The sequence below is a fragment of the Arachis ipaensis genome, chromosome B1, assembly GCF_059453495.1.
Source record: "Arachis ipaensis isolate K30076 ecotype BB chromosome B1, ASM5945349v1, whole genome shotgun sequence".
Classification (NCBI taxonomy): Eukaryota; Viridiplantae; Streptophyta; class Magnoliopsida; order Fabales; family Fabaceae; genus Arachis; species Arachis ipaensis.
The window spans coordinates 66,876,165-66,887,329 of NC_142436.1; positions in this window are offsets into that span (position 1 = coordinate 66,876,165).

The following is an 11,165-nucleotide window of genomic DNA, read 5'->3' on the forward strand; positions in this document are numbered from 1 at the left end:
TCACCAAGCATCTTCCTTACATTATTATTATTTTCGGCTGCCATCTCCTTCTCCTGTTCGAAAATTTCTGAAAGGTTATCTCTGGATTGTTGTATTTTAGCTTCTCTTAATTTTTTCTTCAGAGTCCTTTCAGGTTCTGGATCTGCTTCCACAAGAATGTTCTTATCCTTGCTCCTGCTCATATGACAAAGAAGAAGGCACAGAAAAATAATAATAATAATAGAGATCCTTTATACTACAGTATAGGGATTCCTGTGTGAGTAGAAGAAGAGGGGGAGACAAAGAAGAAACACAACTGTGAGGAGGCTAGATATATGAGACGAGATGTTAGGATATGAATGAATAAATAGAATGAGATGGGAGAGGGAGAATTTTCGAAAATATTTTTGAAAAAGAGTTAGTGATTTTCGAAAATGGTTTTTGAAAAATGTTAGTAATTTTCGAAAATTAAGATTTAAAAATTAAAATAATTAATAAATTAAAAAGAAATTTGAAAAAGGGGGGAGATATTTTTGAAAATGAGAGAGAGAGAGTTAGTTTGGTAGTTTTGAAAAAGTTAAGAAACAAACAAAAAGTTAGTTAGTTAGTTGGAACAAATTTTGAAAAGATAAGAAGTTAGGTGGTTAGAAAAGATATTTTGAAACCAACTTTTTGAAAAAGGTAAGATAAGAAGATATTTTAGAAATTAGTTTTGAAAAAGATTTGATTTTTAAAATCTCAATTAATGACTTGATTCATAAGAAATCACAAGATATGATTCTAGAACTTAAAGTTTGAATCTTTCTTAACAAGCAAGTAACAAACTTCAAATTTTTTAATCAAAACATTAATTGATTATGTTATTTTCGAAAATTTGATATGAAAATAAGAAAAAGAAAAAATATTTTTGGAATTTTCGAAAATAACTAAGAATTTTGAAAAAGATTTGATTTTTGAAAAAGATTTTGAAAAAGATAAGATTTTCAAATTGAAAATTTGATTTGACTCATGAGAAACAATTTGATTTTAAAAATTTTTGAAAAAGTCAATCCAAATTTTCGAATTTGATGAGAGAAAATGGGAAAGATATTTTTTTGATTTTTTGAATTTTTATGATGAGAGAGAAAAATAACAAAAAGACTCAATGCATGAAAATTTTGAATCAAAACAATGAATGCATGCATGAATGATATGAATGTCAAGATGAACACCAAGAACACTATGAAGATCATGATGAACATCAAGAACATAATTTTGAAAAACTTTTAATGCAAGGAAAACATGCAAGACACCAAACTTAGAATTCTTTAATGCTTAGACACTAAGAATTCAAGAATGCATATGAAAAACAATAAAAGACACAAAACAAAAAAATCATCAAGATCAAACAAGAAGACTTACCAAGAACAACTTGAAGATCATGAAGAACACTATGAATGCATGATATTTTCGAAAAAATGCAAGATGCATATGCAATTGACACCAAACTTATAACATGACTCAAGACTCAAACAAGAAACAAAAAAATATTTTTGATTTTTTTGATTTTCTAATTTTTTGGATTTTTCGAAAATTAATAGAAAAAGGAAAATAAGGATTCCAAAATTTTTAATATGAATTCCAGGAATCTTGCATTCTTAGTCTAAAGCTTCAGTCCAGGAATTAGACATGGCTCACTAGCCAGCCAAGCTTTCAATGAAAGCTCCGGTCCAAAACACTAGACATGGCCAATGGCCAGCCAAGTTTCAGCATTTAACACCAGAGTATATTGCTCTTGATAACAAATTGCAAGCCTCAGTCCAAATAAATTTAGACATGGCTTTACAGCCAGCCAGGCTTCACATGCTTCATGAAACACTAGAATTCATTCTTAAAAATTTTGAATAAAAAAAATTTTGAAAATATTTTTTTTTTCGAAAACAGATGAGAAAATTTTAAAAAATATTTTTGAAAAATTTTTTTGAAAATAAAATAAAAAGAAAATTACCTAATCTGAGCAACAAGATGAACCGTCAGTTGTCCAAACTCAAACAATCCCCGGCAACGGCGCCAAAAACTTGGTGCACGAAATTGTGATGTCCAGACTCGAACAATCCCTGGCAACGTGAGCAACTTGGTACGCGTAGTCGTGATTACACTTTAATTATGTAAAATTCATGGCTCTTTCTTTCCCTGGCAATGGCGCCAAGAACATGGTGCCAATACCATGGTTCACAACTTCGATACAACTAACCAGTAAGTGCACTGGGTCGTCCAAGTAATACCTTACGTGAGTAAGGGTCGAATCCCACGGAGATTATTGGTATGAAGCAAGCTATGGTCACCTTGCAAATCTCAGTCAGGCAGATATAAATTGATAATGATGTTTTCGAATAATAAATAATAGAATAGGGATAGAGGTACTTATGTAAATCATTGGAAGGAATTTCAGATAAGCGAATGGAGATGCTTTTCGTTCCTCTGAATCTCTGCTTTCCTGCTATCTTCATCCAATCAGTCTTACTCCTTTCCATGGCTGGCTTTATGCAAGGGCATCACCGTTGTCAGTGGCTACATCCCCTCCTCTCAGTGAAAAATATGCTCAGATGCTCTATCACAGCACGGCTAATCATCTCTCGGTTCTCGATCATGCTGGAATAGGATTTACCCTCCTTTTGCGTCTGTCACTAACGCCCAGCAATCGCGAGTTTGAAGCTCGTCACAGTCATTCAATCATTGAATCCTACTCGGAATACCACAGACAAGGTTTAGACTTTCCAGATTCTCTTGAATGCCGCCATCATTCTAGCTTACGCCACGAAGACTCTGGTTAGGAGATCTAGGAGATATTCATTCTAGCTCATTTCATGTAGAACGGAAGTGTTTGTCAGGCACGTGTTCATAGGGGAGAATGGTGATGAGCGTCACACATAATCATCACCTTCATCACGTTCTTGGGTGCGAATGGATATCTTAGAAGCGAAATAAGATGAATTGAATAGAAAATAGTAGTACTTTGCATTAATCTTTGAGGAACAGCAGAGCTCCACACCTTAATCTATGGAGTGTAGAAACTCTACCGTATGAAAATACATAAGTGAAGGTCCAGGCATGGCCGAGATGGCCAGCCCCCTAAAACGTGATCACAGGATCAAAATACAATCCAGGATCCAGGATGGTCAAAAAGACTAGTAAAAGGTCCTATTTATAATAAACTAGCTACTAGGGTTTACATGAGTAAGTAATTGATGCATAAATCCACTTCCGGGGCCCACTTGGTGTGTGTTTGGGCTGAGCTTAAGTGTTGTACGTGTAGAGGTCCTTCTTGGAGTTGAACGCCAGTTTTTATGCCAGTTTGGGCGTTCAACTCTGGTTTTGGCTCCTTTTCTGGCGCTGGACGCCAGATTTGGGTAGAAAGCTGGCGTTGAACGCCAGTTTACGTCATCTATTCTTGGCCAAAGTATGAACTATTATATATTGCTGGAAAGCCCTGGATGTCTACTTTCCAACGCAATTGGAAGCGCGCCATTTCGAGTTCTGTAGCTCCAGAAAATCCATTTTGAGTGCAGGGAGGTCAGAATCCAACAGCATCAGCAGTCCTTTTTCAACCTCTGAATCTAATTTCTCCTCAAGTCCCTCAATTTCAGTCAGAAAATACCTGAAATCACAGAAAAACACACAATCTCATAGTAAAGTCCAGAAATGTGAATTTAACATAAAAACTAATGAAAACATCCCTAAAAGTAACTAGATCCTACTGAAAACATACTAAAAACAATGTCAAAAAGCGTATAAATTATCCGCTCAACATGAACCTTATGGAAACACCTATAATCCCTCATGGAGAAATCATCCAAATTTCTCATGGAAGGATCAACAAAAGCCTCAACAAGGCTTTAATAATGGTGGAAGAAACAGGTTTAGCAATAGCAAGCCTTTTCCATCATCCACTCAGCAACAGACAGAGAATTCTGAGCAGAATCCATCTAGCTTAGCAAATATAGTCTCTGATCTATCTAAGGCCACTTTAAGTTTCATGAATGAAACAAGGTCCTCCATTAGAAATTTGGAGGCACAAGTGAGCCAGTTGAGTAAAAGAGTCACTGAAACTCCTCCTAGTACTGTCCCAAGCAATACAGAAGAGAATCCAAAAAGAGAGTGCAAGGCCATTGATTTAACCATCATGGCCGAACCTACAAGGGAGGGAGAGGATGTGAATCCCAGTGAGGAAGACCTCCTGGGACGTCCAGTGATCAACAAGGAGTTTACCTCTATAGAACCAAAGGAATCTGAGACTCATCTAGAGACCATAGAGATTCCTTATGCCATTCATGAGCTCTGATGAGTATTCTTCTTCTGAAGAGAATGAAGATGTCACTGAAGAGCAAGTTGCCAAGTACCTTGGTGCAACCATGAAGCTGAATGCCAAATTATTTGGTAATGAGACTTGGGAAGATGAACCTCCCTTGCTCATCAATTAACTAAGTGATCTGGATCAACTAAGATTGCCTCAGAAGAAATAGGATCCTGGAAAGTTCTTAATACCTTGTATCATAGGCACCATGACCTTTGAGAAGGCTCTATGTGACCTTGGATCAGGGATAAACCTCATGCCACTCTCTGTAATGGAGAAACTGGGAATCTTTGAGGTGCAAGCTGCCAGAATCTCATTAGAGATGGCAGACAACTCAAGAAAACAGGCTTATGGACAAGTAGAGGACGTGCTAGTAAAGGTTAAAGGCCTTTACATCCCTGCTGATTTCATAATCTTGGATACTGGGAAGGATGAGGATGAATCCATCATCCTTAGAAGACCTTTCCTTGCCACAGCAAGGGCTGTGATTGATGTGGACAGAGGAGAATTGATTCTTTAACTGAATGAGGATAACCTTGTGTTTAAAACTCAAGGATCTCCTTCTGTAACCATGGAGAGGAAGCATGAAAAGCTTCTCTCACTGCAGAGTCAACCAAAGCCCCCACAGTCAAACTCTAAGTTTGGTGTTGGGAGGCCACAACCAAACTCTAAGTTTGGTGTTGAACCCCCACATTCAAACTCTATGTTTGGTGTTGGGAGGTTCCAAACTTGCTCTGAACATCTGTGAGGCTCCAGGAGAGCTCACTGTCAAGCTATTGACATTAAAGAAGCGCTTGTTGGGAGGCAACCCAATGTTATCTAATTATATTTATTTATTTTCCATTGTTATTCTATGTTTTCTTTAGGTTGATGATCATGTGAAGTCACAAAAACTACTAAAAAAATCAAAAACAGAGTGAAAAATAGAATGAAAAATAGCACACCCCTGGAGGAGAACAGTCTGGTGTTTAAACGCCAGAAACAAGCATCTACTTGGCGTTAAACGCCAGAACAGAGCATGGAAGTGGCGTTTAACGCCAGAAACAGGCAGCGGTCTGGCGTTAAACGCCAAGATTGCATGTATAGGGCATTTTACACGTCTAAAGGGTACAGGGATAAAAAATCCTTGACACCTCAGGATCTGTGGACCCCACAGGATCCCCACCTAACCCTATTCTCTCCTCTTCACACCTTTTCATAACTCTCTTCCCCAAATGCCCTTCACCAATCACTTCAATCACTCTTTCCCATCACTCCCTCACCATTCACATCCATCTTCTCTTCCCCATAAACCCCACCTACCTTCAAATTCAAAATATTTTCCCTCCCAAACCCAACCCTAAATGGCCGAACCCTAAACCCCTCCCCACTTCTATATAAACCCCTCATTCCTTCTTCTATTTCACACAACACAACCCTCTCTTCTTCCACTTGGCCGAAACCTACTCTCTCTCCCTCTCCTCCATTTCTCTTCTTCTTTTACTTCTTTCTTTCTTCTTTTGCTCGGGGACAAGCAAACATTTTAAGTTTGGTGTGGTAAAAGCATTGCTTTTTGTTTTTCCATAACCATTTATAGCACCTAAGGCCAGAAAAACCTCTAGAAAGAGGAAAGGGAAGGCAATTGCTTCCACCTCTGAGTCATGGGAGATGGAGAGATTCATCTCAAAGGTCCATCAAGACCACTTCTATGAAGTTGTGGCCAAGAAGAAAGTGATTCCTGAGGTTCCTTTCAAGCTCAAAAGGAATGAGTATCCGGAGATCCGACTTGAGATTCAAAGAAGAGGTTGGGAAGTTCTCACCAACCCCATTCAACAAGTCGGGATCCTAATGGTTCAAGAGTTCTATGCAAACGCATGGATCACAAGGAACCGTGATCAAAGTATGAACCCAAATCCAAAGCATTGGCTTACTATGGTTCGGGGAAAATACTTAGATTTCAGTCCGGAAAATGTAAGGCTGGCGTTCAACTTGCCAATGATGGAAGAAAACACACGTCCCTACACAAGAAGGGTCAACTTTGATCAAAGGTTGGACCAAGTCCTCATAGACATATGTGAGGAAGGAGCTCAATGGAAAATTGACTCAAGAGGCAAGCCGGTTCAACTAAGAAGGCATGACCTCAAACCAGTGGCTAGGGGATGGCTAGAGTTCATTCAACGCTCAATTATACATACTAGTAACCGGTCTGAAGTTACTATAGACCGGGCCATCATGATCCATAGTATCATGATTGGAGAAGAGGTGAAAGTTCATGAGATTATACCTCAAGAACTTTACAAGGTGGCTGACAAGTCCTCCACTTGGGCAAGGTTAGCCTTTCCTCACCTCATATGCCACCTCTGCAATTCGGCTGGAATTGACATAGAGGGAGACATCCTCATTGAAGAGGACAAGCCCATCACTAAGAAAAGGATGGAGCAAACAAGAGATCATGGACTTCAGCAAGAGCATGAGGAAATTCCCCACCATGAAATCCCTGAGATGCCTCAGGGGATGCACATTCCTCCACAAAACTATTGGGAGCAAATCAACACCTCCCTAGGAGAATTAAGTTCCAACATGGGACAACTAAGGGTGGAGCACCAAGAGCACTCCATCATCCTCCATGAGATTAGAGAAGATCAAAGAGCTATGAGGGAGGAGCAACAAAGGCAAGGAAGAGACATAGAGGAGCTCAAAAGCACCATTGGTTCTTCAAGAAGAGGAAGACGCCATCCTCACTAAGGTGGACTCATTCCTTAATCTCCTTGTCTATTTATTTTACTGTTTTTCAATTTTTGAGCTTTATATTTTATTTATGTTTGTGTCTTTACTATATGATCACTAGTGTCTAAGTGTCTATGCCTTAAAGTTATGAATATGAATCCATCACCTCTCTTAAATGAAAACTATTTTAAAAACAAAAGAACAAGAAGTACAAGGTTTCAAATTTATCCTTGAAACTAGTTTAATTATTTTGATGTGGTGACAATACTTTTTGTTTTCTGAATGAATGCTTGAACAGTGCATATGTCTTTTGATATTGTGGTTTATGAATGTTAAATATGTTGGCTCTTGAAAGAATAATGAAAAGGAGAAATGTTATTTGATAATCTGAAAAATCATAAAAATGATTCTTGAAGCAAGAAAAAGCAGTGAATACAAAAGCTTGTAGAAAAAAAAATGGCAAAAAAAAAAGAAAGAGAAAAAAGCAAGCAGAAAAAGCCAAAAGCTCTTTAAACCAAAAGGCAAGAGCAAAAAGCCAATAGCCCTTAAAACCAAAAGGCAAGGGTAAATAAAAAGGATCCAAGGCGTTGAGCATCAGTGGATAGGAGAGCCTAAAGGAATAAAATCCTGACCTAAGCGGCTAAACCAAGCTGTCCCTAACCATATGCTTGTGGCGTGAAGGTGTCAAGTGAAAACTTGAGACTGAGCGGTTAAAGTCGAGGTCCAAAGCAAAAACAGAGTGTGTTTAAGAACCCTGGACACCTTTAATTGGGGACTTTAGCAAAGCTGAGTCACAATCTGAAAAGGTTCACCCAGTTATATGTCTGTGGCATTTATGTATCCGGTGGTAATACTGGAAAACAAAGTGCTTAGGGCCACGGACAAGACTCATAAAGTAGCTGTGTTCAAGAATCAACATACTGAACTAGGAGAATCAATAACACTATCTAAATTCTAAGTTCCTATAGATGCCAATCATTCTGAACCTCAATGGATAAAGCAAGATGCCAAAACTATTCAAGAGGCAAAAAGCTACAAGTCCCGCTCATTTGATTGGAGCTAAGTTTCATTGATATTTTGGAATTCATAGTATATTCTCTTCTTTTTATCCTATTTGATTTTCAGTTGCTTGGGGACAAGCAACAATTTAAGTTTGGTGTTGTGATGAGCGGATAATTTATACGCTTTTGGCATTGTTTTTACATAGTTTTCAGTATGATTTAGTTAGTTTTTAGTATATTTTTATTAGTTTTTAATTAAAATTCACATTTCTGGACTTTACTATGAGCTTGTGTGTTTTTCTATGATTTCAGGTATTTTCTGGCTGAAATTGAGGGACTTGAGCAAAAATCAGATTCAGAGGTTGAAGAAGGACTACAGATGCTATTGGATTCTGACCTCCCTGCACTTAAAGTGGATTTTCTAGAGCTACAGAACTTCAAATGGCGCACTCTTAATTGCGTTGGAAGGTAGACATCAAGGGATTTCCAGCAATATATAATAGTGCATACTTTGATTAAGGATAGATGACGTAAGCTGGCGTTGAACGCCAATTCCATGCTGCATTCTGGAGTCAAACGCTAGAAACCGGTTGCAAAGTGGAGTTAAACGCCAGAAACAGGTTACAAACTGGCGTTCAACTCCAAGAAAGACCTCTACACGTGTAAAGCTCAATGCTCAGCCCAAGCACACACCAAGTGGGCCCCGGAAGTGGATTTCTGCATCATTTACTCATTTTTGTAAACCCTAGTAACTAGTTTAGTATAAATAGGACTTTTTACTATCTTTGTAAAGGATCTTTGATTAGTTTTATGCTATCTTAGACTTTCATGGGGGATGGCCATTCGGCCATGCCTGGACCATTATCACTTATGTATTTTCAAACGGTAGAGTTTCTACACACCATAGATTAAGGTGTGGAGCTCTGCTGTTCCTCACGAATTAATACAAAGTACTACTGTTTTTCTATACAATTCAAGCTTATTCCTATTCTAAGATATCCATTCGCACCCAAGAACATGATGAATGTGATGATTATGTGACGCTCATCATCATTCTCACTTATGAACGCGTGCCTGACAAACACTTCTGTTCTACATGCAAACAAGCTAGAATAAATATCTCTTAGATATCTAATACAGAGGACCGAGTCTGAGATATTAGAATCTTCGTGGTATAAGTTAGAACCCATGGATGGCCATCCTTGAGATCCGAAAAGTCTAAACCTTGTCTGTGGTATTCCGAGTAGGATCTGGAAAGGGATGGTTGTGACGAGCTTTAAATTCGCGAGTGCTGGGTGTAGTGACAGATGCAAAAGGATAGTAAATCCTATTCCAGTATGATCGAGAATCGACAGATGATTAGCCATGCAGTGACAGCGCATTGGACCATTTTCACAGAGAGGATGGGATGTAGCCATTGACAACGGTGATGCAATACATAAAGCTTTCCATGGAAAGGAGTAGGAATGGTTGGATGAAGACAGCAGGAAAGCAGAGGTTCAGAGGAACGAAAGCATCTCTATACTCTTATCTGAAATTCTCACCAATGAATTACATAAGTATCTCTATCCTAGTTCATATTTTAATTATCTATTTAATTATTAAAACTCTATAACCATTTGAATCTGCCTGACTGAGATTTACAAGGTGACCATAGCTTGCTTCAAGCTGACAATCTCCATGGGATCGACTCTTACTCACGTAAGGTTTATTACTTGGACGACCCAGTGCACTTGCTGGTCAGTTGTGCGAAGTTGTGACAAAGAATTAAGATTATGAACGTGCATATAAAGTTTTCAACGCCGTTACCAAGGAATGGAACCGTCACGATTTCTGCACACCAATGGGTCTAGGAGGATAGTTTGGTACTCCCATGAGAAATCATCTCTCTTGCCACCCGGAGAAAATCACCATGATCAACTCAAGGACGGGTGTGAAAACAAAGTGTGGGATCCCGGATCACACAAGAAAAATTAACTTTGGGAGCCCATGGTTTGCGAAGAACTCCATCAAAGCTTGGAGTTATTAACTTTGAATGATGAAGCGCAATGGAAGTCCAAGCATTGGTGGATGTTCAAGGATGGATTCAAGCACAAGCCACCTTGATGAGGAGCTCCCCATAAGTCCAACATAAGGACAATAAACAAAAGTGCTAGGTGGGAGACACCGACCATGGTAACATCTTTTAATTTTTTCTTTTGTAAATATTGGTAAAATAGGTTTAATTCCTTGTTTTGATTGCTTAGTTGAGTTTATTTGGGAATCTAGTAGGTTAAATAAGGTTTTATGATGTTTTGGTAGCTGTTTGGAGGTTTGGAATGCTTGGTTTGGTGCAAAAACATAGAAAATTTTTGAAAAACAGAGCACCATCCACGCGCATTGATAAACCCCAATTTTGTGGTTTATATTGTGTAGAATTTGGGGGGGGGGGTTTGTCAATATTTCTCGCACTTATTCACAAGTATTGCATGATTTTATTTTCTCTTCCTAACATTGCTTCATGATGAAAAATATGCTTCTTTTGCCTTAAAATTGCTATACTTTGATCCTCTTCTATTACCATTCGATGCCGTGACGTGTTTGTTGAGTTATTTCAGAAATTATAGGGCAAAGATGGCCTAGAAGAGAGAAAGAAAGCATGCACAAGAGGAAGGAACATGAAGATTTGGATTTTGGGAATTCCAAACCCAGTTCAGATTGGTGATCTAGAGTTGTTAGTTAATATTAATTCCATTGACTCTAATCTCTTGCTAATTTAATTAGTGAGTTGATTGGGACATTTGGATTGAGATTAGCTAGTCTTATTTGATTTTCTCTCATGGAACATAACTTACACCTTCTTCCTATGTTGGAGATGACGAAATGAGATAAATTCTTGTTAAGCATTATTATGATTAATGACTAGGATAGAGAGCCTATAATCTCAACCCTTACTACGAATGTCTCTCCTTATTACTTGCTTTCTTTAGTTACTTGCTTAATTTATCTTTTCTTATTCCTCTTATAAACCAAAACCCCCCTTTGCCTCTTTATAGCCAATAAGCATACACTTCATTGTAATTCCTAGGGAGACGACCCGGTGTCTAAATACTTCGGTTAATTTTTATTAGAGTTTGTACTTGTGACAAAACCACATCTTAATTTGA